Here is a 22,080-nt window from a genome sequence, read left to right as displayed (position 1 = left end):
GTGGCATACACTTGTCATCCCAACACTGGTGAAGATCTCAATCAAATTCAAAGCTAATCTGGACTACTAAACTGCATAGCAAGCTCTGAGCCAGCCTTGGCAGAATAATGAGACCCTGGCTCCAAAGTTACGCTATTTAGGTCATATTCTGCCCTTTGGTGGCAGATAGAAACAGACAGATAGACAGATAGACAAATTCTCCAAACACTAGATTACCCTGACTTTCGTATCTTGATTTTCTGTATCTTATTAACAATTTTTTTAAAGGCACAATTTGTAGGTATTTCTCAAATGTATATGTGTGTTCCCAAATTTATTTCCAACTTCATAATACATGAAAAATAAGTAATACTGTATTTCCTATCATTATTTGTAAAAGGATTATCATTTTTTAGGTTGTCTATGTATAGACCATCTATTGTTGGTTCTCTTAGGTTTTGGTTTTGGGGTTTGTTTTTTGTTTTTCTTTTTTGCCATAATTAGGGTTTGAATTCATGCTTTCTAAGCAGGCATTCTACCACTTGAGCCACATACCCAGCCCTTTCTCTTCAGTTTACTTTTTAAACAGATTCTTATTGGTTTTTCCTAGAATGTGATCCTTCCAACTGGTATTATAGGCATGTACCACCACAGGTAGCCTCCTTAGGTGTCCCTTTGAATACTTGATGTTGAACAGTATTTGTTTTGCAGTACTGGGGCATGCTAGACAAACACTTTACCATTTGAACGCTTACCCTCAGCCCTTTTATCTCTATTTTTGTTTCATAGGTAGTCATGATAACTTTTCCTAAGCTAGTCTCAAACTTTTAATCCAGTCTTTGCCTCTTGAATAGCTAGGATTACAGAAATGTACTTTTTTACCTGGCTAGAAGACTTAGGAATTGTGATCATGGAGAGGAATGATGAAAAAGGCAAGAGAAAATTTCACAAGGTTGTTCTCTAATAATCTTGGCTTCTAAGATTTCTGTAAGATCAAGAGGCTGAGATGTGAGGATCCTGCTTTAAAACTAGCCTGAATAGACAAATCTGTGAGACTTTTATCTGAAACTGAAGGTGTAGTTCAAGTGATAGAGCATTAGACTGCAACAAAAAAGCTAAGCAAGAGTGTGAGGCTCTCAGTTCAAGTTGCAGTATCAGCACATGCAAATGCCTGCATGTCTACAAGATTACTACAAGAAACTGTATTTAGTTTTAAGTATATTTTAGATACGAGACCCTTGTCTGTTGTATGGCTAGTAAAGACCTTCTCCCAATCTGTGGGCTTTCTGTTGATCTTGCTAGATATGTCCTTTGCCTTGCAGAAGCTCTGCAGATTCATGCAATGTTTCTTTGATTTGTTGTGCTTCTGGGTCTCTATTAAGAAAATTTTGTCCTGTGCCAAGGAGACCTAGAGTTTCTCCTATTCCTTCCTATAATGTTTTCAGGGAGTCTGCTTTTATTTCGAGGTCTTTGATCCATTTGGAGTTGATTCTGGTGCAGGGTGATATATATGGATCTAGCTTTAGTTTTCTACAGGTGATTAACCAATTTTGCCAGCACCATTTACTGAAAAGGCTGTCTTTCTTCCATTCTATTTCTTTAGCTCCCCAGTCAAAGATTAGGTGGCTCTAGGTATGTGGGTTCATTTCTGGGTTTTCAGTCCTATTCCATTGGTCCTCAGGTGTGTTCTTCTGCCGATACCAAGTTGTTTTTATTACTATGGCTTTGTAGTAGAGTTTAAAAGTTGGTATTGATATTCCTCCAGCGCTGTTCTTTCTACTAAGGATTGTTTTTGCTATTCAGGGTTTTTTATTGTTCTATATGAATTTTTGGATTACTTCTTCTTTTTTTAAAAAATAAGTTTTTTATTGTGAAAATACTGTACATGAGCAAGGTAATGAGTACATTTCTTATCAAGCATTGTGGCCTCTTCCTTTGTTTTTCCCCTTGCATCCCTTCCATCCCACCTCCATAATTATACTCCTCCCACCCCCCACCTAAATTGTAAAGTTCATTTTTCAACATAGTGTCTTCTACATCTCATTGTTGCAATGGGTCAACCTGTATCCCTATTTAAACATTTTGTTTTTTCCCTTCCCCTCCTCAAATTATACCAACATCAAATACAGTGAAAACAGGGGTTATACCTTGGGGTAGGGACCTACAAAGCAACAAAAAATAATCACATGGTACCTTATAAATATGTTAGAAACAATAGCAAGAAAGAAAAAAACCACTTGTGTCCCTATCTTAGGGTTCATTTCACTTAACTTCATCTTATCTGGTCATAAGTATATAGCTTGTGACATTTTCTACTTGTCCCAGACATATACTAGTTATTGCAAATAAGAGAAACCATGGGACCTATGTTTCTTTGGGCCTGGCTTACTTCACTTAAGGTTGGGATATTGATAGATATTGCACTGAATTTGTAGATAGCCTTTAGCAGTATTGCCATCTTCATGATGTTAATCCTCCCAATCCAGGAGCATGGGAGGTTTTTCTACTTGCTTAGTTCTGCTTTAAAACAACAACAAATCCTCAAAGAAACAACTGCCCAATTAATAAATGGGTTAAAGACTTAAAGTGAGACTTATCTGAAGAGGAAGTAAGAATGGCCAATAGACACATGAAGAAATGCTCAATTTCTCTAGCCATAAAAGTAATGCAAATCAAGACAACATTGAGATTCCACCTCACCCCATTCAGAATGGCTATAATCAAGAAATCTAGCAACAACAGATGTTGGAGGGGATGTGGCCAAAAGGGAATTCTACTGCATTTGTGGGAATGTAAACTTGTTCAACCACTTTGGAAAACAGTATGGAAGTTCCTCCAAAGACTCCACATAGAGCTCCCCTATGACCCAGCAATCTCACTTTTGAGCATTTACCCAAATGATTACAAAAAAGGTCATACCAGAGTTACCAGCACAACCATGTTTATCGCAGTATTATTTACCATAGCTAAGATATGGAACCAACCCCAATGCCCCTCAGTAGATGAATGGATCAAGAAAATGTGATATGTGTGTGTGTATGTGTGTATGTATGTATGTATATATGTATGCGCGTGTGTGTATATATATATGTATATATGTATATATATATATATATATATATATATATATATATATAATGGAATTCTATGCCTCTATCAGAAAGAATGACATCCCCTCATTTGTTAGGAAATGGAAAGACTTAGAAAAAAATTTATTAAGTGAAGTAAGCCAGGCCCAAAGAAACATAGGTCCCATGGTTTCCCTTGTTTTCAATGACTAGTACTTGTCCACAACAAGCAGAGAAGGTCAAAGGCTATATACATATGACAATATGAGATGATGTTAACCGAAATGTACTCCAAGACAGGGACACAAGGGTTTTTTTTTCTTGCTATTGTTTTTAATGTCCTTATAATGCACTATATGATTCTTTTGTTTCTTTTGTAAGTTCTTCCCCCACTGTATTTGATTCCGGTGTTCTACATCTTGTATATACATTTTTGTAATTTGGGGATGGGAAGGGGTATAGCAGAATGCTGAAGTGGGAATGCAGGTTGACCTATTATGACAATGAGATATGCAGGACACTATGTTGAAAATGAACTTTACAATGTCAGGGGTGGGTGGGGGAGGGAGGAGGTGGGGAGGTAGGAAGGGAAATGATGGGGGGAAAATCAAAGGAGGAGGTAACTGCTCAATAGGAAATGTACTCATTACCTTACCCATGTAACTGTAACCCCTCTGTACAGTATCTTTTATATATATATATATATATATATATATATATATATATATATATATGAAACTGGATTTATTCCATAGTTACTGACTAGGTCAATATATCTTGTCTGTAGCAAGTGTGGTAGGGTCCTTGGATATGATGAATTTATCCATTAAAAACTGACTGAATTAACTGTTTGAGGGTTTTGACAACAAAAGATTGGTCAGACATTTGTACATTTTCCTTCCTAGTTATTGGCAGTAGTCTTCAAATACGTCTTAACCTACTTTCTTGCTTCAACAAGTATAATATCCTGAACCTAGCTGATTATTTCTTTACAAGTTTAAAAACTTAAGATCCTCAGGGTCATAATTTGAACATCAATCTCATCATACATGACATTAATATAGAAAGTGTCTCCAGTGCATTCTGCCTTATAGTAGGCTATAAACTTATTAAAGGCAAGGACTACATTAAAACTGTCATTCTGTCAGATATAAGGTCTGTGATATTCAATGAGAATGTCTAATGCTTGATTTCCTTACTTACAAGTAGGTAGAGATAGCCTAACTTTTGATGTTGGAAGTTCTGTGGATAGAGTGAGTGTCTCATGGGAACACTAAGTGTTCAGTGACTGGTCCATTTCCTTCTCCTCTGAATTTTCTTCCTGAATCAAATGTAGGTGAGTGTGGGAGACAAGAATGAATTGATCTTATACCACAACATGGAAGGGAAAAAAAACAATGAAGCCTAGCAAAATAACTTGCCTTGTAAGTTGCATCTCTCACCAGAAAGTGAGTAGCACAGAGAATTCCAGCATACTGAAATCCCGTATTATTTGTTTCCCATTAGTATTTGGGCAGAGTTTCAGGAAGGCAAGTTAGCAACATGTATCACACTTCCTTTGCCTGAGAAATCCCACTCTAGTAATTTATCTTAAGGAAAGTTAAGAATGAAACAAGACTGAAGGAACAAGGGAATTCACTGAATGGTTCTTTAGGATATTAAAATATGAGATCCAACATAAAAACTTATTGGTATGAGATTGGTAAAATATTTTTCTATCATCCATAAAGCAAAAACATTATGAAAAGTATTAGAAATTAGTGTGGCTTCTTATTTATAGTTTCATAATATGTCAATTGTTGTGAATAAAAATTATAAAACATTAACATATTGTACACAATATTTAAAAAACACATATATGTTTTTGACAAAGTGGAATGAATATATGTATAAATATATATAGACATATATATAGACATACACATATGTATAGAAATATGTCTTGAAAATCCAGAAAAAATCTAAAATTCTTATATGTCTATCTACAAATATGAATACGGATTTTTTCTTTCTAGTATCTTTTCATTTGACCTGAATTATTTGACAAAATATACAAATTATTTCTTTCTTTTGGGGGCAGGAGGCATGGTTTTGAACTCAGAATCTCACATTCACTGGGCAGAAGCTCTACCACTTGAGACATACCCCTATTTTTAAAATTTTACTTTCCAGATAAGTTCTCTCATTTTTGCTTAGGCTCACCTTGAACCATAATCCTATTGTGCTTCCCAACTAGATAGGAATAGAGGCATAGTTTACTATATTACTGGCTTATTTGTTGAAATTGGATCTAGCAATTTCTTTTGGCTCCATACTCCCAACCTTTACCTCCTGAGTAATGAGGACCATACACATGTATTGCAGCTACGCCTGATCCATGCATTATTTCTATAATCAAAAATAGGAAAGCAACTTTTATTTTAAAAACTAAAAGATTTCAATGCAGAAGGGCTAACTGATCATTCTACACTAAGAAATCGTGAAAAATTCAACTGTCTATGGGCCTTGTCTTACTCATCATCAAATAAAGAGAGAAGTCTTGTTATTGCTATTCACAGCCTGAAGGCTAGATTTCCCTGCCTTGGCACAATAGCTACTTGAGCTAGCTGGTTCTTTTTTTGTGGGACATTGCCCCATGCATTGTAAGATGTTAGCCACAACCCTGGACTCTACCCACTAGGTGCCAGTTACACACATTGTCCATCACCCTGAGTTATAACATCCAAAATATATCTCCAGACACTGCCAAGTGGCCCCTGGGGGACCAAATTGCTTCAATTGAGAATGACTGCTCTAAAGAAACTGTTGGCGGGCTGGGAAGGTGGCTCAGTGGTAGAGCGCTTGCCTTGCATGCATGAGGCCCTGGGTTCGATTCCTCAGCACCACATAAGCAAAAAGAAAAAAGCCGGAAGTGGCGCTGTGGCTCAAGTGGTAGAGCGCTCGCCTTGAGCTGAAGAGCTGAGGGACAGTGGCCAGGCCCAGAGTTCAGGCCCCACAACTGGACCAAAAAAAAAAAAAGAAACTGTTGGCTAAAATTAAACCCCATGGTTGCCACACACCGGGTGCTTCAACTTCCGTATACTCACATTTGCTCATCAACAGAAGGACCGCATAACCCTTAAAGACATCTTTTCATCCTGAAATTTAGAATGTTATGGGCTTACAGAAAATCAGTTGAGCCACAGAGAAAGTGGTTGGTTCAGAGTCACACAGAAAGAACAGACAGAAATGTACCTAGGTCTCCATTAATCTGTGGAGCAACTACTAGGTGTCTCCTTTTTCCCAGGCATGGTTATAGGCACTGAGAAATACTAACCATCAAGACAATGGCATTCTGGATTCCATAGAGCTCATCCTTCATGAATGGAAACAAACCATATTTGTGTAGGCTAGTAAATACGGGCATCTGAGAGAAGAACAAGGGATGCAGAGTAGGTTTCAGTCACTGGGATTGAGTTGGGGAAGTAAGTAGCATTGGATGGTTTAGGAAGACTCCACAGCAGGTGATATCTGAACTAAGACTAAGATGTGAATGATAAAGAACTGGATGGGAAGGAAGGGAGGAATCAGAAGAAGATCATGTGCTTAGCATATGTGAGAACATGGATTTCCAACAGAGAGCAAGCGAGCGAGCGAGCGAGCGAGCGAGAGAGAGAGAGAGAGAGAGAGAGAGAGAGAGAGAGAGAGAGAGAGAGAGAGGAGCCTAGCATCCTCCAAAGGTCAATGGGAAAAATGTCCCAGGTGCAAGAGAGTCCAGGTGACAGCAGTGAGATAGAGAAGAGACAGCTTGGGACTGGGTTAATGAGCATCTAATAGTGGCTTGAATACCATACCAAAGGACCCCATGCCAAATGATACAAGCAGCAGCAAAAGGAGCAGGTACACAGAAATAATAATGTCTGATCTTTCCATGGCAAAGTGATTATGGTGGAAATGAGATCCAGAAGAAGTCCCCGTATCATAGCCTTCCTCCATAATTGAAAAATAATTGTGCTTGTGGAGATTCTGGGAACAAATTCCTCTCTCCTCACCCTCCACCCCCCCAGTGCCTTTCTGTCTCCACTTAATACTAGGAAGGGCTTGCCAAGAAGATGTCTACTGAATTGCTAAAACCATAAATTGAGGAGATAATCCTTTTCAGGGTTGGTAGGCTCAGGGTGAATGGGTTTGGTAGATAAAATGATAACTAGATTGAGTTGACAATTTGCTTTAGTAAAATGCCGAGCTGGTAAATAATTTAAAAATAGCCTGTCATTCAATTGCAGTGTGTCCTTTAAGAATTTGTAATCAATGCAAAACAGACATAAGCTTCTAACCCCATGAAAGCAACCATAGACCTAAACAAAAAGCTGTGATATGATCAGTGAGTGTGTGCAGTAGTTTACTAAGCAGAGTGACTTGTAAGACAACCCCAGAGTCCATGTAACTCAGGAATTAGCCATTGCAACAATATATATTGTTGAGGCACATGACTTCTTTGGCTGTTTGTACCCTAGGGCACTGAGAAGCTGAGGTTTCACTCTGCTCATCAGAAACATTCCACACATATAAACTCTATATTTTGGCTGCACATGGACTATCTGTTAATTTTTTTGCCAGAAACTCAGCATCACAGAGAAAAAAGAGAGGAAGGAAAAGTGGGGGGGGGGTGCAAAACGTAACCACTGTCTGACATTAGGATTTGAGTCACCTTGAAAAGATGAATGGAAGAACCAGGAAGTACGCCCCCAGAATATGGAAGCAAAGGGTCTCTCCTGATTCCCACAACTACCACTAATCTAATTCAGTCCCCTTTCTCCCTGACATCCATGTTAGCGGGGGTAGAAGGGAAGAAGGAAGATACAGCAATGTGACATTCTCAGTTGCCCCTTTTCCCAGCTCACTGATTTGTCCCAGGCTACAAAGGACAGTGTGAGTGGCATTCTTTGTGTGTTTCAGCACTGCCAATGCTGCCACTGCTGGGGCACCGTGCCCATGGCTACCTCTCATCCAGCTGAACTTGTTATCAAAGAAGACCAAGCATTGTCTTGGCTCACAGGACTGGGAGATGCAGCTCTGAATTCTCAAGGTCAAGAGCAGATCTGTTCCTCTAGGTTAGGGATGGTCCTGCTCAAAGCTTTCTTTTTTTCCTCTTTTCAACACTGACGGATTAGAAAGACATCTTTCTAAAGTGCCAAAATGGTTTGGGAAATAAAGCAACACAATTAGAGAATGAGGACTCCCTAAGTATTGAAATGAATTTAGCTAATTTGTTTGTTTTAAATGAATTGATTATCATCAATAATCAAAACATTGAAGCATTGATTTTATCCCTTAGATCTTTGATGCTAACTAATGTGCAAAGCTGTTAATCCTGGATAGATTTAAAGATAATAGATAATGATGCATTATTCATAAATGCTGTACAGCAGGATATCCAGTGCACAACTGTTCATCTCTAGCCGTATCATTTTCATATTCATCTGCTATTAGTTTACTTAAACCAGATTGCCAGAAATATTTAGCATGTTAATTTTTAACATCAATCTTTACAAGAGAACAGCAGCTCCTCCCTCCAATACGATGCAACCATGGGGTGTGCATGAGCATGCTGCTGCCTGACCTCCACCCCAGCCCGATTTACACCTAACCATATTCACAAGGACATGTGAACATGTGGCTTGGCTCTGGTATTGACTGTCAAATGGTTTCCAGGCTGCCTTTGTCCCAAGGTCAATCAGACTCAAGTTCCATTCGTTTTGTTTTTTTTTTTTTCTTCATGGAGGAAGATTTCTTTGTTGGTAAGCTTATTTCAATTCCTTTGCAGATATTGAACAAAATCTGCTCAGGCTGCAGCCTCCTGGGGCCTTTTACTCAGAGCTAAATATAAATAAATGTCCATCTAGGACAGCTTTTGATGAAACATGAAAGATCATCCTGGTTATACAGCTTCTACATTCTCTAGATTCTCTATGAAAAACCCACGCAACTAGAAGAACCTTAGCCGCAGAAGGGAATAAATTTGTAAATTGCTGCCTTTAGACCTCCTGGGACTTAATGGCACAGGACGAAGAAGCAGCTGATCATGGCAAAGGCAGCAAGATAAATAAAATGAACTACCAAATCTGCGTCCCTTAAATCCCACCTGCTAACTCCCTCTGATGTTCGGTACAGGGGGGATCACATTGTGTTTCACTGAGAATCAAGAAGCATTGCTCCTTTAATCAGGAAAAGAAAACTCCGTTCCCCACACAGAAAGAGATGCAGCCAAGGCTTTCTTGCCCTGGCCCCCAACTCCTCCCTCTCTTGTCCTCCCCTCAGCCCACACACCTTCTCTACTTTGGTCACGTGTACATAAACAAACCAATTCAGGCCAGCCAACAGCTATTGCTATACTGACTATAGTTAGTATTTATGTTTGTACCCCCCATCATCCCCTGAGAACCAGGAATGCAGCCTCTAAAAAATGAATTAAGCTGGGTACCAGGGGCTCATATCTGTAATCCTAGCTACTCAGGAGGCTGAGATTTGAGGATCATGGTTTGAAGACAGCGTGAGCAGCAAAGTCTGTGAGACTATCTCCAACTAACCACCAAAAAGCCAGAAGTAGAGCTCAAGTCTTGGTACAGTGCTAGATTTGAGCATAAAAGCTCAAGGACAGCACCCAGGCACAGAGTTCAATCCCAGGACTGGAACCAAAAAGAAAACAAAATTGGGTTATGATGGATCAGCTTAGATAAGCAAAAAATGAAAACAAGGAAGCTGAGCGCTGGTGGTTTGGGTTTGTAATCTAGCTCCTCAGGAGGCTGAGATCTGAGGATTACTGTTCAAAGCCAGCCCAGGCAGGAAAATCCATGAGACTCTTATTTCCAATTAACCACTAAAAAGCTGGAAGTGGAGCTATGCCTCACGTGGTAGAGTGCTAGCCTTGAGCAAAAGAGCTCAGGGATAGCACTTAGGCCCTGAGCAAGCCCCAAGACTTGCAAGAGAGAGAAAGAAAGGGGAGGGCTGAGGCAGAAATTTTGCAAACTGGGGGATGGGGTAACAGCTAATCTTCATCGGGCCCCATGCTAATGCGTTGCCATTTCACTGCATATTCAGAATAACCCCTCATGATGGGTGAAACCACAGCCCCGTTCTCAAAATGAGTGAGGAAGAAATCGCCAACCCTGTTGCTCTGGGAAAATACAACATGTAGTCCAGAAGGGGTATGGGACCACTGCTCCTGCTGGGCAGTGACAGCGATCAGCTGACTGCAGTCATGATTTAGGGCCAGTCATTCATGACCATGCTGAAAGTGTGCTTCCAGTTGCATGTGTATTCTCTGAGCCAATTGTCCAGAGGGAATCGTCAAAATGCACATGGGCATCTTATTGCTCCATGTATATAGCAATATCGCCATATACACTTTCTGAGAAGTTGAATGGGAGCAAATACTGACCAGCTATTTTATTCTTAATTTGCACCTAATGACAACCTTTCACTGGAAGCCAAGTGAAATTCCTATTGTACTGCATAGGAAGAAAATCATTAAGCTTTTCTCTGTGTCGCTGTTACTTCTAAGAAGAAAAAAGAACTCTTACAAAACGGATTCTGTGGTTGGCACGTAAGACCATGAGTTTGCTCATTAAATTGTGATATTTTTGATACTCGTTATTTTTTTTAACACACGAATCTTTCCACTGTGCCTGGACAACTGAACAGTTCATAGACAACCACAGCCCTTATGCAAAAGGAATTTTCATTCCAAAATCGAAAAAGTAGAATACACGCAGGCAAAATCCATACTCCACAAATGGAATAAAAGACCTGTAGGAGACAGCAAGAAGGGTTGGCACAATTCACACTGGAGAGAAAAAAAATGACGTGTCACTCAATTATGATAAAATCTCCAATGCTTTAATCTGAAGAGTTCTCTAATGAGAAGGTGTGTCAACCCTGGTTTCATGTCGCTACGAGGTCATAATCAGAGACAGAGGGGGCTTGGAATATACATGAACAATTACCTGATGACACCACAGGAAAAAATGGCCATCATCATCCATTGAGATTTTTCTGTCCAAATAATACAAGAGTAGTTCCTTGACCCAAACAAAAATACACTCTCATGGGGCTGAATGAGAATGGCTCACTCCTATAATCCCATCTACGTAGGAGACAGACTTCAGAGGATCACTGTTTAAGGCTAACACAAGCAAAAGCAAATTAGTGATACTCTTAAAGAAAAAGGTGAGCCTGGTTGTTTATACGTGTAATCCTGGCTACTCAGGAGGTGTTAGAAAGGAGGTCATACTCTGAGATTAGCCTATGCAAAAAGCACAAACCCTATCTGAAAAAATAAAATCAAGAAGGGTTGGAGGTGTGGTTCAGGTAGAAAGAGGTATGTCTCGCATATCTACTGATATGACCTCTCCTTCACTTTCTTTTCTTGTTTTAAAATTTTGTTTTATTGTAAAGATGCTGTACAGAGGGGTTACAGTTACATGAGCAAAGCAATGAGTACATTTCTTGTCTAGCATTGTTACCCCTTCCCTTGTTGTTGACTGTGTATAGCAAGGAGGACAGCTGGGTGAGAGAGTCAACATGCACTGCGTGAAGGAAGCAGGGAGACAGACCAGAAATAAAGCAAGGTAATTAGTCCTTACCATTCCCCTCTCCCCCACGGAGGCCTCTGCCTCTCCCCCAGCAGGCCCTTCCCTCACTAAATCACCACACAAGGCATGTGCTGACAACACGGAAGACTTTTCCATAAATTTGAGTTTAAACGGGAGAATACTAGATGTTAAATCATTAAATTAAATCATTCTTTACAAGACATTTTTACAATTTCAAGCCATTTCTCCCAACTAGAGCAGCATAGTAAGTTAATTACTGCATTAGGAGTTCATTGGTGACTCGTGTAAACAGTGTTTTACTCAGAACAAATACACATGGCTATGCGCCCCATGGTTGCTCATATATTTGAATCCACTGGAAAGTACTTGCTGTTATAGAGAAAAATACATTGTCCCTTCATTGCTGGCCTCATCGTATCCTGGAAAGAGTTATGGCTTGTCTTCCTCGCACAGGTGATTCATCATGGTGGCTTTGCCCTGCTGGGTAACTTTGCAGAAGTGGAACTTCATCAGGGGAGATAGTAATTTATCTAGTAAAATCAACTCTTTTTTTGTTGTTAGTTTTGAAGTTTGAACTCAAGGCCTTGCACTTGCTCAGCTTGCTTGTTAGTATTCTACCATTTAAGCCACGTCTCCAAGCCTATTTTTCTTTGCTGCTTATTTTGAAGACTTTTCCAGACTGGTTTTGAATGGTAATTTTTCAGATCTCAGCCTCCTAATTAGCTAAGATTGTATAGGTGGAAGACACTGGCATCTGGCTTCAATCCCAATATTTTAAATTACAGATAGATAGATAGATAGATAGATAGATAGATAGATAGATAGATAGATGATAGATAGATAAATAATAGATGAGAGAAAATTATGAAGAAAAAGGTGCCATTCTTTTCTTCCCTAAAAACTGAAACTCTGAAAGATAAAAATCCCTTAGCAGACCGCCGGGCGCTGGTGGCTCACGCCTGTAATCCTAGCTACTCAGGAGGCTGAGATCTGAGGATCGTGGTTCAAAGCCAGCCGGGGCAGGAGAGACCATGAGACTCCTATCTCCAATAAACCACCAGAAAACCGGAAGTGGCGCTGTAGCTCAAGTGGTAGAGCGCTAGCCTTGAGCTGAAGAGCTGAGGGACAGCGCCCAGGCCCAGAGTTCAAGCCCCACGGCCGACCAAAAAAAAAAAAAAAAAAAAAAATCCCTTAGCAGACCAATATACAACAGTGTTGTACACATTATACTCAGTCCTGATTGTCTGATAAGCATCAGCTTTCTTTTGTAAATAAATGCTTTGTCTAAAAAAAATGCAAGATAGTTCCAAGTAAACTGGATATATTTTTAGTAAAAAAAAAAAAAAAGGACAAAAACAAAAACAACTTCCCTATATCACCCAGCTAAAAGTATGCCCCACTAGGAATAATCTCAATAGATTTTGCTTGTGATTTAGATTTTCCCAAATACACACACATTTAATGCACTCTTAAAGCCTCAAGACATCCACATATCCACATATGCAAAACAGACTTTACTAAGAAACATATCTACAAGTTGTGCAGAATCATGTTTTTCCAAACCCAAACTTGGCCTAATTGATTTGATTAGCTCAAGTATAGTCATGGAACAACGACTCTATTTGAAATTACTATATTTGAAAGCAGGCCTGATAGTAAACATGGATATTCTCTGGTTGCTATATCTGCAGAGAATAATGTCACATATATCCACACAGGGTTGTTTTGTCATATGATGGTCCCCACAAGGTAGAGATTCTTCAAAAGAAGGCTAAAGCAAACATCTAGCCCAATGTCCATTTATAATAGAGTAGATCAACTGGGTTGCCTAGGTACCAGGGCAGGCTCAGCACAGGGCTGTGCTGTGACATGATGAATGTCATAATCTCAACAGTGAGCAAAAGGAGCAGCATGTCACTTCCTTCTCCATATGGTTTAAAAAGAAACAAAGCCATGTATCAGGCTTGCTCCTATAATCCTACCTACTAGGGAAACTGAGAGCTGAGAATCTTGGTTCAAAACCAGACTGGGGAGAAAAGTCTGTGAAACTCTTATCTCCAGAAAAAAGCTGAGAATCTTGGTTCAAAACCAGACTGGGGAGAAAAGTCTGTGAAACTCTTATCTCCAGAAAAAAGCCAGAAGTGGAGCTGTGGCTGAAGTGGTAGAGCACTAGCCTTGAGCAAAAGAGCTTAGGGACAGTAGCCAGGCCCTGAGTTCAGGCCCTAGGACTGGCACTAAATTAATTAATAATGGAGCACAAACATCTATGGATGTGGCAGTCAGCACAGTGGTCCCCTTTAGAGGAGGGAGCTAGTGAATAAAAGGGGTACAGGAGCCTTTAGGGATCCTATTATTTCCATCTCCTCATCAATAAATGAACAAAGACTGCTTACACAGTCTGGTCTCACTTGCTAATAATTGATCTGGCTATATAATTATATGAATTTTCAAGTTGTAAGTTATACTTCAATACAAAACTTACTTAAACAAAAATTTACAAAGTGGCCAGGCACTGGTGGCTTATGTCTGTAATACTAGCTACTCAAGAGGCTGAGATCCAAGGAACACAGACTGAAGCCAACCTGGGCAGGAATGTCCATGAGACTCTTATCCTCAATTAACCACAAAAAGCTGGAAGTGGAGCTTTGGCCCAAGTGGCAGAGCTCTAACCCTCAGCACAAAGCTCAGAAACAGCGCCCAGACCCAGAGTTCAAGCCCTAGGACTGACAAGAAAAAAAAAAAGTAAGGCAACTAAGATACATAGCTCCCTTCCAAGTGCAGGTCACCCTGAGTATAATGTCCAAGCTCTCCTTTGTGCCCCATGCAGGGGCACAGAGTCTCCATATATGTTAGAGGAGACACTCTTTAACAGACATTTACCTTCCTAAGAATTCCCAGATGTCGGTGATAAATAAAACTTATTCTAAAGGAAGGGGAAAGCCCATGGTCTCTGTGAGGCAGACAACCTCTAGTGTGTGTTCGCTATTTCAGCTCTAAACCAACCATGTAAACCCAGGAGTTCCAGAGGGGCTGTCCATGGTTCTAGTTTGATGAATTATTTGCTAGAAAGGTGGATAGACTTGCTCCCTAGAAGAGATTGTGTTGTTTTTGACAAAACAACCTAGTGGAAAATTCCCAGAACCATCCCTGGGCTGCCTCTAAGCATCACCTAGCTTTGAAAGGACTCAGTGCAAGTAGTTCCACAGATCTCCTCACAGAACTAAGAAAGGGAAACTTTTATTCCACCTGCAGTTTCTTCAAGAAACTGCAGCAAAGTGAATGGACCTTGGCATAATTCCATTGGGAGATGTAAGGCTCTGCTGGCCACCAAGGCCAGGACTCTATTGCAGTGCAAAACTACCCAGGGAAGCAACACAGGGGAGCAAACAAATGGGGAAACAGAGATCAGTGCTAAAACTGAGATGATGGGCTGAATGCAGGATGAATGCTATCAACCAGAAAAGGCAATAATATACCCTGTCACCTAGTAGGAACAAGAAGAACTTGACCATGCCTAACTGTGGTACCCCTGAGCCTTCGTAACCTTAAGTAAAGCATCTGGCCTTCCTGAGAAGCGGGAATGTAATGCTTCCTCAGAATGGAGGCAAGGAAGGTAGTAAGAGAATTCAGTCTGCCTCGCTGGGCATGTATCTATTCTGTTCCCATGAGAAATGTTTTCATCCAGCCTGGTCACTCGCTGTAACCACAGCCCTGGGGTCTCTGGAATACAGCTTAATAATCTTCAGTTCTTTGCACTATTCCCTTCAGATAATCATTTAGCTTCTCTGGATTATAATTCTTGTTATAATTAACTCTCCAAGCTAAAGCGTCCTTCCTTCCTTCCTTTCTTCCTTCCTTCCTTCCTTTCATTCTTCCGCTTTTCTTCCTTCTCTCCCTTTCTTCCTCCTTTTCTTCCTTCTTTCCTTTTTTTTTCATTGTTCACTTGCTTGTTTTATATTTTGCTTTAATTATTTCTCAGATAGGGTCTCATTTTACACCCTCATCAGGCATGGACCTTCATGGGGTGACAAGTGTATGCCACTGTGCCCAGTAATTAGGTGAGATAGGAGCCATGTTAACTTGTTGCCTGGGCTGGCCCCAAACTACTATCTTCCAGTTCTCTACCTCCTGAGTAACGATGATTTCAGGCATTAGTCACCATGCCTGGCCTTGCACTACAAAATCTTGGCTGACTTGCCCTTATCATTCTTCATGTACTCAGAGGAGCAGGATAAAAGCTGACTATTGGTTTGAGCAAACACAAACAAGTGACTCTGAATGTTAAGGCTAGCCTCGCCTGCTAGGCCTCCCTTCCCCTCATAGGCCAAGACCATCTCAGGCATGGCCATTGAGTCTTGCTTTTGCCGGGGATGGGGTCAGGCATTCCCATCTCCAGAGTCAAGGGAGGGGGGGAGCGGGTCACTTAATATCCTGGCATTTAAAAATAGTCACCTTTAGCTTCTACCTTGGCTCCTTCTGAGGTTTGACCCTCTGGTATTTTCCTCTTCCTTCATTTGAAAAAAATGCTTCATAAATTAGTGTGGGGTAGAGGGAAAATGCAATGAAGAAAAATAGTCACAATATTCAGCCTATATATGTGAAAAAGAGCGTAGGAAACTTGATATTACTCAGGGGAAAGGGTAGGAAAGATGGGGGAGAATGAGGAAAGGGTTGATTCTAATCACGATCTACTGGACACATAAATGTACATGTTAAACTGTAACCCATTGTACAATCATTTGAAGATTTAATGTTTTTCAATCCAGATCTGGAATTTACAAATATGGACAAATAAAGATTTTAAGGGTGTGCTCACTAATAAGTCATGACAGACTTTGCTGTAGACTGTCATTACTTTGAGGAGTAAGGGAAAGCTATTTACAATCTAGAAAGAACATACTTCATTCTAAAGTGGCAAACGTTAGAGCTCACAGAAGGCCAATGAGGAATAATGAGAAAGCATTGCTGAGATTATAATTTATGTTAAGAGGAAAGTGTAATTTGCTTTCACCCCCCAAGGGCAATTTACATTCACATTTTAAGGAACATATCTGGGGGTGAACTAGCCACACCTGTAGGTCAAGGCCCTCCAGCACTTCCAACAAGGCCAACCCAGTGTCGAGGACACGCAGGCTTCCTTTAGTCAAGCATATAATCACATATTTCCAGATGAGAGGCACAAAAATGATTAAAGCTTTGGGAAATTGGATCCATAGAGAGAGACTAATGGAACCAGAGTCCCATATCTTGGAGAAGAAAGGACTGGGAGAGGAAAGGCTCTCAGGCCTCCTGTGCGTGAAGAAATGCATGCAACCAGTGATTCTGAGAATTAACTGCAGGCTAAAAAGTAAGATGTCAGAGAAAAATCAGATAGACTCTACTTATACCTAAAAAGATTTTTAAATCTTTGAGTTAAGCTTTAAGGATCCTTGAAAGCATCCCTAATATGGAAGAGATCTTGGGGGTCTACCTAGAAACTTTGGAGCAGAGTTGCTTTTAGCTTCCTTTCTGGGCTAGTTTGTTTGGCAGTGGAAAGAAGGTCAGGAGGAGGCCTCTCAGAAGTATAATTTGTGACCTTAGCCACCATTAAGCTTAACAAGATGACAGCAGTCTGATCAGAAATAGCAACCTTCACAGTGCTTCGTCAATTACCATCCAAATATTGTCATAGGTCTACATCATTTCCCCACACAACGGGGCAGCCTTGAACTATTAGCCCCATAAAATAAGTTCCTTTGTATGACTTTTCTGTTTCTGTAAATGATATCACCTTTATTCAGCCACCCAGGAATGACATCCTAGTCATCTGAGACTCATCTGTCTCCCCCGCTCTTCTGGCCTTCTGTCAACAAAACCCGTTGAGTCTTCCTTTGTCTCATCTGTCTCCACCTTCCCATTGCCAGGGCAAAAATCCTAGTTGATGTCATCACGATCATACATTAATCCTTGTGAAAAAACAAACCAACCAACAAACTGATGAGATCCTTTAACTCCTCTCTCCTAAATTCAAGTTCTTTTTCAGTGTATCTTAAAGGGTAAAATTGACCTCAAAAAAAAAAAAGTATGCTCAGTTCTAACAACTCCCAGGTCTCTCTCATATGTCTGTCTAAGAATATCTAGGATTGGCATGTAGGAATCTCACTTTTTAAACAAGCTCTTCTCATGTTATGCTTGCATACACCAAAGTTTTTTGAAGACTTTCTCTATCAAAGTACAGTAAGATGATTCATTTACTCATCCAATAACATATGCCAGGAGCAGTTCCTCTTGCCATTCCATTTATTTGAAAAGTCTAAGTATATTCATCAGTAGTACAAAAGAGAAATAAAATGTGATGTATGAGACAATCCACGGGCTCCTATAAAGCAATAACAAGAGCCCACTATTGTTATCTCCAACAACATAGACAACAGAACGACAAAAATGGGGAAAAGGAACTAGTCATGAAAAAGTATACACCTTGTGAGTCTATTCGTATGAAATTTAAAAACAAGCTATTATATGCTGATAGAGCTGATGATTGTGCCTCTTTCTAGGGGATAATACTGACTGGGTAGAGGCACATTCTGGACTTTTTAATTCAGATATATTTGAATGTGTATATACATGCATAAGAAAAACAAATTGAGGCAGGGTGCCGGTGGCTCACGCCTGTAATCCTAGATATTCAGGAGGCTGAGATCTGAGGATTGCAGTTCAAAGCAGGAAAGTCCCTGAGACTCTTATCTCCAATGAACCACCAGAAAACTGGAAGTGGCACTGTGGCTCAAGTGGTAGAGTGCTAGCTTTGAGCTGAAGAGCTGAGGGACAGCACCCAAGCCCAGAGTTCAAGCCCCACAACAACTGCTTGTGTGTGATTTTATGAATAGAACTCTGGATTCTTACTCTCCTTGTCTTCTTCCCTTGTAATCATACTCAACCCGTCAGAATCCTAATGCTTCCTACTGTAAATTGTAACCAGTCTTAGATGTTCAAGTGTTTCCTCGGGGCTTTTTTTCTCCTCACCATTTGTGAGATGAAAAGATATGGGAAGTCCTAACTCCTGGTTCCCTATTTGGAAGTAAGGTCTTTGCAAATATAACCAAAGTTCAGGTGATAGTATATTAGTGTGCACCTAAACTCAATGCTACTCTCTTTATAAGGCCTTATAAGAAGATGCAAAACATCCAGAGAAAAACACCATGTGAATATGGACACAGACTTGAATGGTGGTTTATAAGCCAAGGATAGCCAGCCACCGCCAGAAGCAGGGGAAGCCTTCGGATGGGACCTTCATTTGGGAGACACTTCTAGCCTCCCAAACTGTGAAAGAATACATTTGTGTTGTTTAATACTTTGTAGAAAACCAATATAATACTCCTACCCATCGTCACCTCTCTTATTTCTTGTTTTCTATAGTTCCCAAATTCTAAACAGATCCTTTGGTACCTTCAGTGCCTCATGGTATTAATAATGTCTTTACAGAGTCCCTCCCATGGTGATAGGACTGACCTATGGTACAAATAGGATGTCAGGAAAATGCTGCAGTCTTTCTAAAGAGAAGACATAAAAGATGTGGCCATTTCTGCCTTGCTCTCCCAGGCCATTTACTCAGGAGCAAACCAAGTATGATGTTCCTAGGCCTGGAAGTTCATCTGGTATGGAACTAAGGCTGCCTGCCAGTAGCTGTGATAAACTCGCCATTTATGTGAGTCAACTACAACCCCAGCCCAGCTTATGGGGGACAGAGGTCCTGGCTGTGATCTTGATATTGCAGCCTTGCAAGAGATCTCGAACCAGAACCACCCAGTAAGTCACCCTTGGAATCCAGACTCACAAACTAGGTGAGGTCATAAAGACCTATTGTTTTAACACATTAGGTTATGAGGTAATTTTTCTGTAACAATAAATAAATGATACAATCTCTATTATCATATGCTACCTTGTATAAATGATACAACTTTCTATTACCATATCCTGCCTCATATTTCTTGACTTTTCTTTAAAAAAAGACCTTGACTTCTCAAGTAGATTATTATATATAGGTTTATAGATCTATAGATGATATATAGATATATAACTATATCAAAATAGCTTGAAGTCAGTGGTTATTTCTGGTGTCTGCATCCTCAACCATGCTTAGTCATTTGTTATACACATGCAACATTCCTTCTGAACATGTGTTAATAAATGAACAAGCAGAGGGTACGCCATTAGATCAGGCTTCAGAATACTGTGTTGAAAAAGCAGGCCCGTTAAGGATCAGATTTATGGAAACTTGTCTCATAGCCAAACATTCCAGAAACACTACATTTGAAGCCATTCTTCTTTCCCTCCTACCCATTTCCCTGCCTCTCTGGTGTTGTTGGCTTCTGAAAATGTAGGTCACCTCCAGTGGCATGACCCAATTAGGAGATGTAATTTAACAGGGAAAAAAAATAAAAGAAATCCTTGGAGATGGCAGATTTGAAACAAAGAAAAGTAGTTCTTTCATTTTATGTTTTTGGCAATTGCTTCTCTACTAGATTTATCCTCTCTTCAGCCCCAAGCTACACAATTTGTAAAGCACAAAGAAGCAAGGTAGATGGGCATTCAAGAGCAGCTGGAGATGATGAATTTATAATGATCACAGAAGAGAGAAGAGTAAAGTTTACTTCACTAAAGTGGCTCTGTGGGGCTGCTACTTGGCAGCCCAGTGGGTGAGACTTCGGAGGAAATGCTGTTGATGCTGACACAAAGTACTGTACCCTCAGTGGATGAGAAGAGACCGCATGGCTCATGCAATCCAACCTCTCAGGAAATGCCGTGACACCTGTTGTGCTTGTCACATAATAAAACCCCACACACAGAGCACTGAGACAATGCGGGGTTTTCCTTCCCACATTTAGCACTCGTATTTTAGAAAAGAAGAAAAGGGTAAGCAAGCTGAATGAATTTTAAAGGCTCATTTCGAAATTAATTTCCAGAAGATGCTACTAGGCCAGGTTGGATTCAGTCCATCCCCCTCACCTCTTCCTCTCAGAGGCATGATGCTTGTTTGGTTCCTGTAAAATGCTTAAGTGCTTTCTGAATCACCCCAGAAACACTTAACTACACTGATCATCACTGAATGCATTATTAATTCTTTCTTTGAAAATTGATATTCCATGTTTATCATGAGACCACTCCATTTATCACCCAACAAAACCCAAAACCCTCTGAAATGCATCACTTGCTTGGTGGTTGATGAAAACTGTAGATTATTCCCATTTTACAGAGGGACAACAGGTCTTAGTAACAAACCTACAATCAGGTAATAAAAGATGAAGCCAAGAAGCAAACTCAAGCAATTTGACTATAGAAACTGGACTCATAGTTTCTTACATGATTTGAAATATAAATCTACATTCTTCACCTGCTTGAGTTCAGTAGGAATTTGCTGGGGAGGAAGCTCATCTATTTCTCTATTACAAGTAACCTCCTTGTTACAGGGGTGGGCCCTGGTCATTTTTAGCCTTTTTTTCCCCCAGCACAGCACAGGTTCCTGTACCAACAGGCACCCTGTGATGTACCTGGCCTAATGACCATATTCTAACAGAAATCTGCACCCTAGAATTAAGGAATACTATTTCCAGCATGACAGCATGAGGAGTTCTGCAGACCTAACTTCAGTGAAACTCTGGAAAATTATTTTTGAAAGCAATAATTTGGATCTCTAGAAAGAGCTCTAAAGAAATGGCATAGACCAAATGGAGACACATTGATTCATGAAAAATCTACTGAAACTCAGTAAGTAATAGCAAGTGGTACTTGAACAAAACCCTCTCTTACCCAGGTTAGCAAAGTGGTGGCTCTACTCTAAACTGCTCCAGGCAAGAACACAGGGCTCCTACTCCCTGTGCTTTCCTGGGAAGAGAAGGACATCTAAATGTCTCATTTCCCTAGCTGCTTATTATTGAGGCTGAATTCTAAGTGAGTGGGTGTGGACAAGACATAACGATTTTTGTTGTCTTCCTTGCCACTGCTCACATGTTTGGGAATGCTGCTGCTTGCAAAGTTGGAGTTCCATGCCAAGAGAGGCAAGCTCAGGATACCAGGGGCTGCCACCTCCTCTGTTCACCATGCACTCAGCAACTGTCACCCAAAGAGAAACACACCATTGTTGCCGCCCAGAGCACCATACTATGCAGTACAGGTTCTACCAAAGTGGGGAAGCAGACCCTAGAACAGGGAGTTCCAAAAGCTTCCCATAGGAACTGACTTCATTTGAGTTCAAGTTTAAAAATGCTTTCATAAACAGTGGAATATTGGGGTTATGGTGCAGCTATTTTCATGCTCAAGGTCCAGAGTTAAATCCCCTAACATGGAAAAAGAAACAAAAGTAGTACAAGTCATAGGATATGGAAGTTGGAATAGTATTGCAGTTGAAGAAAAAGGTTTAAGACCAAACGGCAAACACTTGACTTTTCAACTTTGTTTTC

The sequence above is a fragment of the Dipodomys merriami genome, unplaced genomic scaffold, assembly GCF_024711535.1.
Source record: "Dipodomys merriami isolate MVZ:Mamm:240054 unplaced genomic scaffold, mDipMer1.0.p SCAF_1, whole genome shotgun sequence".
Classification (NCBI taxonomy): Eukaryota; Metazoa; Chordata; class Mammalia; order Rodentia; family Heteromyidae; genus Dipodomys; species Dipodomys merriami.
The sequence above is the reverse complement of the archived record's forward strand: the minus strand, read 5'-3'. Positions refer to the sequence as shown.